The sequence below is a fragment of the Mytilus trossulus genome, chromosome 9 (genome assembly GCF_036588685.1).
Source record: "Mytilus trossulus isolate FHL-02 chromosome 9, PNRI_Mtr1.1.1.hap1, whole genome shotgun sequence".
In the NCBI taxonomy this organism is placed as follows: Eukaryota; Metazoa; Mollusca; class Bivalvia; order Mytilida; family Mytilidae; genus Mytilus; species Mytilus trossulus.
Genome location: NC_086381.1, coordinates 5,411,005 through 5,424,546, shown reverse-complemented (window position 1 = coordinate 5,424,546; position 13,542 = coordinate 5,411,005).

Genomic DNA, 13,542 nt, shown 5'->3' with positions numbered 1-13,542 from the left:
GATTTTGAACAATTTTGAGTAAATTCTTATCAAAAATATGAGTTGTTTATTTGTTACTCTATTCAGAAGATTTATTAATAGTTTTACGTTCATAAATTTTTATCTACATATACATGTAGCTCCTCTTTTAGCCGTCCTATGACCACAAACCGAAAAAAAACCCATTTTTCTGCAAAATAGGGTCCCAAAAATTTTTCACCATTCATTATCAATTCATGTGACTTTGAAAAATACCTCAAGGTCAAATGTGTATGTTGACCATGACCTTTGACCTAACACCTTGTTATGGGATAATATCAGCAACCTTAATACTTTCAGAAGTGTTGTATAGTGGAAAATGTTTGGGTCATTAATGCGCAACTTTGTTTTATTTTGACCGAAGAGATTTTACCTTTTTGTAAGGGCATAACGCCTGTTTTAGGTTTCAAAAAAGAGAAAATCAGCTTTTACTATATGACCAAAGGTCCTAGACCCATGGGGTCTTCAGCAATGACATTTGGGACTAATGACCTTGACAAAGGTCAAAGGTCAAGGCCATAGGTCATGTCCCATATAGCGAATTATGTGTTTTGGACCTTATTTAAAGGATTTTCAGTGTGTTTTAAATCTTTTATAGGTTGACCTTTACCTTTTCAATACATTCTACGTCTATTGGAACATATATTTTACATTACAAAAGGAAAGACCTCTCAATTGTTCAAGAACAATTGACATTTTAATTTATATATTTATTTGTAAATGCATTCACTTATAGTATTCCAAAATATTTGCGTACATGATTATCATTTTATAATACTAAAATTGTTTCATATTCAAGATTAATTTTATTGTTTTCATTTCTTTCAGAACTGTATCAGAACTCGGTTAATCCTAATAAAAACAAACATCAAACGTTTTCTTTTGCAAAGAAAAGAATATTTGGAAGTATGAATTATCGATTTCAAAAGTGATACAACTTTTATTGCTGACTTGTGTGTGGGCTCATGATATCAAAAGTTCAACCATCCAAATCGGCTGCAAATATTCAACACCGAATCATAATTGACCAGCCCATATCACTTCCCATCTCTTCATGAACGATAATAAAAGAATAAACCTAGACCGGACAAGCTATTATTCTGTGAATCATGAGAAAAGTTTATGACTTCAAGGGTACTTGAAAATAATGAAGCCGTCAGTAAAGACAATATATACGATAGGTACAAGCTATATCTGTTAATTTTAGTCGTTAAATATCTATAATTATAATAAGATGAAACGACCTTACATGTACACGTGTCGAGTGGCGCCATTTCGACCTTGGAGGTCTCTAGCCGTAAATCAGTTTGTCTTCACCGGCGACTGACCACATGTCAACACTGTTTAAGCATGTCAGTTTCTTATATTTTGATCTAATAGTATTACAAATTTTACAATATTTCGTATTAATACTGTTATTATTTCGGTTCATCAAAATTGCTATACAGAATTCCAGCGAACCTATATAATCAGTATACAAGGATACAGTACACAAATAGAAAGAAACAGTGTAAGAACAATTCGACAATGTATTGAGACAATGGCAAAGTTGAGAAAGGTAATCTACAATGACTCCTAGTAAGGTTGGGAGAAACAAAAAATCACCACCAATATCCTTCGCCATAATGAGAAGCTGCTCTGTCACACAGTACCAGCCGAGAGTTGTAACTACCATAATCTTGAGCAGACGATTTTGTTTTACTCCACTGTTTTACTCACAAAAGGGAAGTTGACAATAAAGAAAATAAAGTATCATCGAGGTTGTATCGTCAATTTCAATGTAACAATACGAAGATTGTCATTTGAAGAAATGGTATTTTTTTTTAACATAATGCAATGTTCTGCTCATTTCTGACGACTAAATAAACCTAAAGTCTGATAGAGGCCAACATGGTATTTGACCGTCATCACATCGAAACTAAACCATATGTAAATCTATTAGTATTCGAAGTCTATTCTATGAAGTTTTAAGTCTAATAAGTGTTTGAAACATGGAAATCAGACCAAACAACAACAAAAATCGATAACAAAAAACGCTGACGACATTTCTTTACATGAACATGTGGCGGTTTACGTGAATATCGTTGTTACCAATATCGGTACTAGTTCTCCCTATTTTATTCTCGATAAGTGTAGGGGTGGTGTATAAGGTGGCACGGTAGTATTTGCTTTCCAGAATTTAGGTTGCTCTTTTGTGTACCCTACTTAGGTAAATGTATCTAAACAGTGTGATTGGACAAAAAATACAGTATCAACTGAACATATTTTCCCAAACTGAGTGATGAATCAGGTGTAGAAAAATATGAAATAATTTTATATACAGATGAAAATGAATTTTTGAGATTTTTTTTAAATTTTGCATTCACTACACCGTAAAAGACCTAAAAGTACTAGTGGCCTTAGGATTTTAAAAATAGCAAAAAAAGTAAACGGTCATGGTACATATCCAAATTCATTTCTGAATGGTAAAATGAAAGTTCTTCAGTTAACTGTGAATGTAGAATTTTTTGCAGTGTTAGAAAGTGGTGAAAATTCTAAAAAGGCCATCATTATCCCTTATGGCCAGGAAATACTACCGTGCCACCTTAAGGGGGATATTTATTTTTACACTAAATCAATAAAGGAACTTTTTTTACCTATGCAATTTGTAAGTTTATCAATACAAAGTTGATTAAGGGCAACTTTGATAAAAACAAGCCTTAAATTCCACCCCTGAGAGTAAAAATTGCTGATTCAGCAAATTTTGCCTGATCTGTAGGTAATAATGTAAAAATTTACCTAGAAAGTAGAAATTCATTATTTTTATGTAACTTGCACTACATTTTTAATTATAAATGCTCGCTTTGACTTTTCCCAGTGTCTGACACATGTGCAACCACTGAAATTTGAGACGCGTCATTCTTAGGTTGCATGTACATCCTATTATTTTCACCAAAACAAATAAATTGCATAATTTCTTATTTTTTTCAACACAATTACAGCTATACTAGTTTTCTTTAGGTTTAATTTGTAGTTCTGATGTAACATGACACCAGTTGGAGCTTTTGGGGAACTAGTAAGTGGTTAAGGGGTCCTTACTTATTCATTAAGCTCTCATGCTGGTCTGAAATAGAGATAGAAATAGGGGTTTCTTTACATTGAATAGACCTTATTTTTGACAAAGAATGTATTTATGATGTTATATCAGCAAGATTAAATGGTTTATTCATTTTCCATGCAAATACCATTAGTTGTTAAGATTTTCTGACAGTGAAAAGCACAATAAAGGCAAATTGATTATGTAAGGGGACATAATTTAACTTAATGCATACATGAGAAATAGACAAACAGTCAACTTAGAGATGTGTTCTAGTACATGTATTGTCAAACAGATTTTGGAATAATAGTTAACTGCAATCTAAAGACTCTTGTTGTACTATTCTCATAATCTGAAAATGTTTAAAGTAATATAAGGCATGCTGTAAAATGTGGAATGGACTTGAATACCAGTTTTCATGATTTGGTGCTAAAACTGTTTCTTTCAGTCAGATTAACCATAAACAGAGTTGGCAATCCACTAATTCCTCCTGAATCATCATGTTTGACTTCTGTGTTGATTTGAAACATCATATATTTGGGTTTTGTTCACTCCTTAAGTAAAAATGATAAGATGAAAAAAAAGTGAAAATCTGCCAGATGGGGTAGGGATGTAATGTTTCATTTTTTGGGGTAAGAAATGAGTGCAGACAAGTATTCTTTATTTTAATATGTTCCAAAATAAGAAGTCTTTGCATCATAGGTGTCATGACTGGTTTCAAGTTTGTTATGTCTTGGTTAAGGTGGCACGGTAGTATTTGCTTTCCAGAATTTAGGTTGCTCTTTTGTGTACCCTACTTAGGTAAATGTATCTAAACAGTGTGATTGGACAAAAAATACAGTATCAACTGAACATATTTTCCCAAACTGAGTGATGAATCAGGTGTAGAAAAATATGAAATAATTTTATATACAGATGAAAATGAATTTTTGAGATTTTTTTTAAATTTTGCATTCACTGCACCGTAAAAGACCTAAAAGTACTAGTGGCCTTAGGATTTTAAAAATAGCAAAAAAAGTAAACGGTCATGGTACATATCCAAATTCATTTCTGAATGGTAAAATGAAAGTTCTTCAGTTAACTGTGAATGTAGAATTTTTTGCAGTGTTAGAAAGTGGTGAAAATTCTAAAAAGGCCATCATTATCCCTTATGGCCAGGAAATACTACCGTGCCACCATAAAGCAGCAAAAACAAACGTTTAGGTCCGATATAGTTCCAATAGAGAGTAAGAAATAGGTAGAAGATACCAAAAGGACAATAAAAACTCTGAGTATACACGTAATTAAAAATGTGTGCGCTCAAAAACAAATGTTGTGCACTTTTCATGTCAGAACCTTTTATACCTTTTTATGTGTTATGTATTTTGCTTATTGTTAAAGGTTAATACGTTAATTTGTCTCTCATGAAAACTAATCTCAATGGAAATCATATTCAATCTCCTTGTTTTCACCACAATATTTTTTTTAATTTTAACCACAATATAAGCCTAAGATAAAGATGGACCGTATAATACAGGTGAAGCCATGACAAGTTGTAGGAGTTGAATACGCATCATTTGTATTTTATAATATTCATGCAAGATTATATATTATTAAATATTGTCGATGGATAAATGGGCATTTTCTTCAATAGAATGTAACAAATATACTTACAAGGAACAAATAAGACCTATCCCGTATTTATTTTTGATGTAATTATATATTTTACACCTTGGTGATAATGTGCTCGTGAATATATAATTTCTTTTTTATGATATTAAAAGGATATTTTTAACCACTAGTAATTGTACAATCTGTCAATTTTGAATCAGATCAACTGAAACAAGTTGAAGGGTATGTATAATAAGCCTTGTTCCGAGTAGTAAGGATGGTTTCCGAAGTATTTTATCAATGATATGACAAGTCAATACAATGTAAATCACTGTTCATATAAAGTTACTTTAAACGTGAGAGTTTCTTTATTATATATCATGATAGATAACCTCTTATGTCCTTAAAGCTCTTTATCTTTCATAATGTCTTTTTATACAAGTACCAAGAACGTCACAAATCAGGTCACAATATAACCCGACAGATGTAGTATCTTATCCGTACTCTGTTAGTTTGGAATCTATTTTATATAATCATTGCAGAGGCTTTCACCACGCCTGTTCTACCTTTCTTCTTGGTTGTGCTGCTTTTGAACTTTTTCTTGGTGTTGCTTTGTTATGGAATGTCTTCTGTAACTGCTTAATCTTCAAATTGGTTCAATCTTCAGCTGTGTTGATTTTCTGCTTTTATTTGATACTTTTCAGTATACCCGTTGTTATTTCGGTGATTTATATTAAAATCATTAGAATTGAGAATTAAATCAAAACTGACCTTCATTCGTTTAACATTTTCAGTAGTTGTCTTGACTTAAGCCTTTCGTGTTGTTCTTTTGTAAAATTGGTGCCCATTGTATATCTCGGTGATACAGCCAAATCTGCTTGAAATGCCACACATATACTAAGCTTGTGTTCACGCTGTATTAATACACATGCATTTGAAACCCAATTAAAAAGTCTCTGGTCCCAATGGTGACCGACTTTACATACATGTATGACTATAATTCAAAAGTCTCTGTTCCCAATGCTGACCGGCTTTACATACAGGTATGACTGTAATTCAAAAGTCTCTGGTCCCAATGGTGACCGGCTTTAAATACAGGTATGACTGTAATTCAAAAGTCTCTGGTCCCAATGCTGACCGGCTTTACATACAGGTATGACTGTAATTCAAAAGTCTCTGGTCCCAATGCTGACCGGCTTTACATACAGGTATGACTGTAATTCAAAAGTCTCTGGTCCCAATGCTGACCGGCTTTACATACAGGTATGACTGTAATTCAAAAGTCTCTGGTCCCAATGCTGACCGGCTTTACATACAGGTATGACTGTTATTCAAAAGTCTCTGGTCCCAATGCTGACCGGCTTTACATACAGTTAAGACTGTAATTCAAAAGTCTCTGGTCCCAATGGTGACCGGCTTCAAATACAGGTATGACTGTAATTCAAAAGTCTCTGGTCCCAATGCCGACCGGCTTTACATACAGGTATGACTGTAATTCAAAAGTCTCTGGTCCCAATGGTGACCGGCTTTACATACAGGTATGACTGTAATTCAAAAGTCTCTGGTCCCAATGCTGACCGGCTTTACATACAGGTATGACTGTAATTCAAAAGTCTCTGGTCCCAATGGTGACCGGCTTTACATACAGGTATGACTGTAATTCAAAAGTCTCTGGTCCCAATGCTGACCGGCTTTACATACAGGTATGACTGTAATTCAAAAGTCTCTGGTCCCAATGGTGACCGGCTTTACATACAGGTATGACTGTAATTCAAAAGTCTCTGGTCCCAATGGTGACCGGCTTTACATACAGGTATAACTGTAATTCAATACTATAATATGGACTCTTCAATGCATTTTGGTCTCTTGTGGACAGTTGTCTCATTGGCAATCATACCACATCTTCTTTTTTATATTGACAAGTCGTAATGATAGAGTTCAATCATAGTTGTACATGAAAAAATGTAAACCTTTAATTATTTGAATTTTGTTATTTTTTTGTTGCTGTCTACCCAATATCATTCGTTTTTAATTTAATAGATATAGGAAGATGTGGTATGAGTGCCAATGATACTACTCGCCATCTAAGTACCAATTTATAAAAGTGAACCATTATAGGTAAAGGTACGGACTTTAACGGCCATTAGGAACGTATAAAGTAAAATCATACTGTTGAAGATCTGCCATCCCCCCACACTTATATAAACAGATTATGTGGTATATAATTATGATGATTACCCATGAGAATCTCGCCACAATAGACAAAATGACACAGAAACCAACAGCTGTAGAAACTGTACGACCTTCAACAATGAGCACAGCGTATACTGCATATTCAACCACAAAAGGCCCCGAAATGACAAATGTAAAACGATACAAACTAGAAATATAACGGCCTAATGTATGTACAAAATAATGAACGAAAAACAAACATGCAACACAGCAACACACGATTACCTTAAATTCAGACTGCTGACTTCATGTTGCTTTCAATGTGAATTGCTAATAAAAGTATTTGAATCCATATATGATTTGTCAATTATAGCTGATTATAACAAATAAGCTGCCTGGGGAAAAACAGTAAAACCAATGGAGACAAGAACCATATGTTCGACCCTAGTGTCTTTATGTGCAAAAAAAGTGCATATAATTTGGAACTTGTTAGATGTGTTTATTTAAGTGCAGGATCATATCATTTATATGTGCATTTTTAAATTTTTTAGGCCAATCGTTTTTACACGCCAATCTATTTATTTTTTGTCACATCAGTCCTGAGCATCAGTCACGTATGACAAATTCCATATGTCGGTAGTATATTGTACCAATTTGAAAGACAATTTTATTTGTTTTCTTTCAAATATGACAATACATAATAATCTATGATTTATCAACTTTCCTGTTAGTTACTGAATTCATCCTTTAAATTCTTACGCAATTTAGATAACATTGTATTCTTAATCTTATACCCGATAAATTCGGTGATTTATAAGTTGGGACTTTAACAGCCCAACAAACTTTCATTGAAAAATAAAAAAAAATATTCTGCATAAATCACAAATGTCAACCCAGCGAATATTCATTCATGCTCTGGATTTGTAATGTGAACTGTGTGATATTGACGTATATTCTTTACGTCTACTTGTATACGTTAATGTAAGCACCAAAATATGAGTGCAGCCATTAATGTTTGCACTACTTTTATGTGAGCTTTAAAAAACAAATATTTAAACTAAGTTGATTATGTAGTCAATCTTTAAGTCCTATGATGCTTGAGTAAAAAAGTCTACACTTCTATCGTTATAAAATTAATTATAGTTTACAGCAATTATCGCAATGCTGTATTATTGAATATTTCCACACGCTTGTGCCCTTGAATCTCATATATACCTCTTACTTTGAATAGAGTTACTTGTCCTTGGCTCCTGTCTGCATGCAATACTTACAATACTGTCACATTTTAGAAATATGGTACAAATATACACATATACATGTAAGTGGTTTCATGGGCAATTTTGAGGATTTGAATGGGGAAAGACACTATTAATGTTTGTATATCATTTAATTGTACGCCCTATGCTTCTATTCTGTAAACCCACTCCTAGATTAAATTCTTATTTAAGCATGCTCTTGGGTAAACCATTTTACTGATTTAGGAGAAGGCATTGTAACATTGGGATTAATAGTGTTGACAAATATCATAGGTTCTTTAAAGGTGTATAAAATAAAGTAAATCTTTCAAGAAGGTGTGAAGTGTACGTCAATGCAATAGTCACAAAACAACAAAAACAAAGGACAATAAGAGGTCAACACACGGTCTTCAACAAAAGACAGTTGTCGTTCGACTAAGTTGTGCTGAAACTTTAACAGGAGTTTTTTTTTTTTGCGGAAGGACAATTCGTTTAAGCAGACGTTATACTAATCCTCGTCATGTTGTTGGCAAGATGAACTAATCATTGTCAGTTCGTACCAGGCCAGTGTATTTCTGTCGTCCCCTCCTCCATCCCGCAAAAAAAATGTCCATAATCGTGCATTATTTTAAGATCAAATAGTTCCCCTTAACCTGGGACAGTTTGTAACAGTAAAGATTAGAAAAAAAACTATAAAAAAATCAGTTGAAAAAGTCTTCACCCATTAGATGGATTTAAATAGAGAATTCGATCTTACAAAAAACGCAGAGTGGGAGTGGCAGAGAAATTGTACATATACACGTCGTATTCAAAATCCATTCTTTATTGTCACGTGCTAGATAACTTATAAACAAGATAATACAGTTCTTAAATTACAGGAAGTCTTCTTGTACATTACAGTATTTTAAACCAAATGGAAAAGATAAAGATATATATAGATTGAACACGTAGACGTTATCCCTGTCAATACATTGTAGACCAATATGTTCCCACTCAAGAGATTTAAGTATTATGTTTTTCATTTCAATTATCTCCACCCTACTTTCTCTTTTGTCATTACGGAAATTTCGAAATTACAGTTTCTAGATTTTTTTAAACGCAATTCGAAGTTTGTAAAAACGTGATCACAATTAACATATCTAGATATTATTAGAAGATGTAGTATATGAGTGCAAATGAGACAACTCTCTATCTAAGTCACAATTTGTAAAAGAAAAGCCATCATATGCAAGTACTGCCTTCGCACCGAACAGCAAGCTATGAAGGGTCTCAAAATCACTAGTGTAAAACCATTCAAACGGGAAAACCATGCAACGGTTTTGTAACACAGTATGTTCGACACTGTTCTATCCACAATCTGTTCGACACTGTTTTTTCCACAGTCTGTTTGACACTGTTCTATCCACAGTCTGCTCGACACTGTTCTATCCACAGTCTGTTCGACACTGTTCTATCCTCAGTCTGTTCGACACTGTTCTATCCACAATCTGTTTGACACTGTTCTATCAACAGTCTGTTCGACACTGTTCTATCCACAGTCTGTTCGACACTGTTCTATCCTCAGTCTGTTCGACACTGTTCTATCCACAGTCTGTTCGACACTGTTCTATCATCAGTCTGTTCGACACTGTTATATCCACAGTCTGTTCGACACTGTTCTATCCTCAGTCTGTTTGACACTGTTCTATCCACAGTCTGTTCGACACTGTTCTATCCTCAGTCTGTTCGACACTGTTCTATCAACAGTCTGTTCGACACTGTTCTATCCTCAGTCTGTTCGACACTATTCTATCCACAGTCTGTTCGACACTGTTCTATCCTCAGTCTGTTCGACACTGGTCTATCCTCAGTCTGTTCGACACTTTTCTATCCTCAGTCTGTTTGACACTGTTCTATCCACAGTCTTAGTCTGTTCGACACGGTTCTATCCTCAGTCTGTTCGACACTTTTCTATCCTCAGTCTGTTTGACACTGTTCTATCCACAGTCTTAGTCTGTTCGACACGGTTCTATCCTCAGTCTGTTCGACACTGTTCTATCCAGTTTGTTCGACTCTGTGCTATCCACAGTCTGTTTGACACTGTTCTATCCACAGTCTGTTCGACACTGTTCTATCCACAGTCTGTTCGACACTGTTCTATCCTCAGTCTGTTCGACACTGTTCTTCCCACAGTCTGTTCGACACTGTTCTATCCACAATCTGTTTGACACTGTTCCATCCAGTCTGTTCGACACTGTTCTATCCTCAGTCTGTTCGACACTGTTCTATCCACAGTTTGCTCGACACTATGCTATCCACAGTCTGTTTGACACTGTTCTATCCACAATCTGTTTGACACTGTTCTATCCACAGTCTGTTTGACACTGTGCTATCCACAGTCTGTTTGACACTGATCTATCCACAATCTGTTTGACACTTCTATCCACAATCTGTTTGACACTGTTCTTTACACAGTCTGTTCGACACTGTTCTATCCACAGTCTGTTCGATATTGTTCTATCCACAGTCTGTTCGACACTGTTCTATCCACAGTCTGTTCGACACTTCTATCCACAATCTGTTTGACACTGTTCTTTACACAGTCTGTTCGACACTGTTCTATCCACAGTCTGTTCTATACTGTTCTATCCACAGTCTGTTCGACACTGTTCTATCCACAGTCTGTTCGACACTGTTCTATCCACATTCTGTTTGACACTGTTCTATCCACAGTCTGTTCGACACTGTTCTATCCACAATCTGTTTGACACTGTTCTATCCACAGTCTGTTCGACGCTGTTCTATCATCAGTCTGTTCGACACTGTTCTATCCACAGTCTGTTCGACACTGCTCTATCCACAGTCTCTTCGACACTGTTCTATCCACAATCTGTTTGACACTGTTCTATCCACAGTCTGTTTGACACTGTTCCATCCACAGTCTGTTCGACATTGTTCTATCCTCAGTCTATTCGACACTGTTCTATCCACAGTTTGTTCGACACTATGCTATCCACAGTCTGTCCACTATTTGGATCTACACCTCTTGATTTGTTTACCTTGTTCGGTTCTAGTACTTACTACATTTTCTGTATCGTATTGAATGTAAGGACATACTGTCGTCTATAGTGTCATACTATCCTATTGTACAGGATGAAGTCTTGTGATACTTACCCATATAGTACTCAGCGACTGATTGGCATAAGATGATATGTAACAATTAGTATATAAAGCAGATTCGTAAAAAATAAATTAGAACTACATGTATTTGCATATAAATGCGTTTGTTGACACTTTTGTAGTTTGAATAAATAGAAGGCGTTGGTTGTTTCGTACTCGAATCAATATCAAAGCCTTTCTTCTTACTTCCTGTTCTTGTTCTTTTATAGCAGAAGAGGTGAGAAGACATCAGCTCTTTTGTTATTAGTCAGACAATATATGCTTAAAGATGCACTTATCGATACTTAAACATACAAATACATAGAATTAGATATACCAAAATGAAGATGTTTGACATGGATTAAGTGCTCGGGAATGGGTGTATCAGCGAAGAAGACGAATTTAATTCCATTTCCGATGTGAAGTTCACCTCCACATCTTATTGTGTTAAACTAATATACATATATTTATACTGATCATGAATATAAACTATTGTGTATGTAAATGGCATTGTAACACCGAAAAGTTAACAAAATGAGACGTGCGGCAAAGTCAATAAGAACGCTAAAAACGTTATAAAATCCATGACACATTACTATGCATATAAAAAAGAAGATTTGGCATGATTGTCAATGAGACAACTCCCAGTCTACAAGAGACCAAATGACAGAAATTAACTATTTGTCACCGTAAGGCCTTCAATAATGGACAAAGTCCATACCGTATAGTATGTTTACTGCTTCTCAAAATGAGTTTCGAAAGAGACAAGGCTTATGCAGTTTCAAGGCAGCACTAGCACCCGCAAAGTGGAAAGGGATTTAAATCAGTTGTCATATCTTGTTTCACAATCCGCTATATAGATAAATATGTTTAAACAATGCCAAAACACAGTTCTTAAGTAAAAACTTAAAATCAATCCACACTAAATAGAAGAAACTAAATAAGCCAAAAAAAGGGAAAATGGAAATCAAAATTCGTTTTACGTTATCATTAGAGTGTAATTGATCTTTTTTTCAGCTCATTGTATACAATACAGCCACAGACTGAATATTAATGAAACAAAAGGTAAACAACAATTTATCAAACAAAAGGAGAAATGTAGTTGTCATCAAATCGACAAATGACTGTGTAACAGACTTGATCAATTCGAGACTACACATGTAAACAATTCGAGACTACACATGTAAACAATTCGAGACTACACATGTAAACAATTCGAGACTTCACATGTAAACAATTCGAGACTACACATGTAAACAATTCGAGACTACACATGTAAACAATTCGAGACTACACATGTAAACAATTCGAGACTACACAGGTAAACAATTCGAGACTACACAGGTAAACAATTCGAGACTACACATGTAAACAATTCGAGACTACACATGTAAACAATTCGAGACTACACAGGTAAACAATTCGAGACTACACAGGTAAACAATTCGAGACTACACAGGTAAACAATTCGAGACTACACAGGTAAACAATTCGAGACTACACATGTAAACAATTCGAGACTTCACATGTAAACAATTCGAGACTACACAGGTAAACAATTCGAGACTACACAGGTAAACAATTCGAAACTACACAGGTAAACAATTCGAGACTACACATGTAAACAATTCGAGACTACACATGTAAACAATTCGAGACTACACAGGTAAACAATTCGAGACTACACATGTAAACAATTCGAGACTACACAGATAAACAATTCGAGACTACACATGTAAACAATTCGAGACTACACATGTAAACAATTCGAGACTACACATGTAAACAATTCGAGACTTCACATGTAAACAATTCGAGACTTCACAAATGCAGAATAAAACACAATGCTGTCCTAAGAAATTTCAACAATTCGATTTGGTAACAAATTAAATTATGACTTGTTCTTATACTCAGTGTGCACTTGGATTAATTTTTACAACGTAAACATTTTTATATATAATTTTCCTGGGATGTGTAGGTAATCTACCTTCAAAATAAAATGTGGTTTAGAATTGTCCATAAAAGGCTGATAACACTATATACATGTATCTTAGTACCCTTGATAAAACTAATGATTTATATGTTGAAAAATCTTCGTAAGCTTGTAAATCCCACTATAATAAACTGTTTACAAACCGTACTTCATTCATAAAATCTATGTAAAATACATTCAGAGAAAAAAAATATCGGTCATGTTTTAAATAAGATTGTGTTTGATCGTTTAAGTAAATATTAAGTTTCTCAATGTTACGGGATATTTACTCGTTTATTATCGACCACTAATTTCAATAAGGACACTTATATCTCGACCTA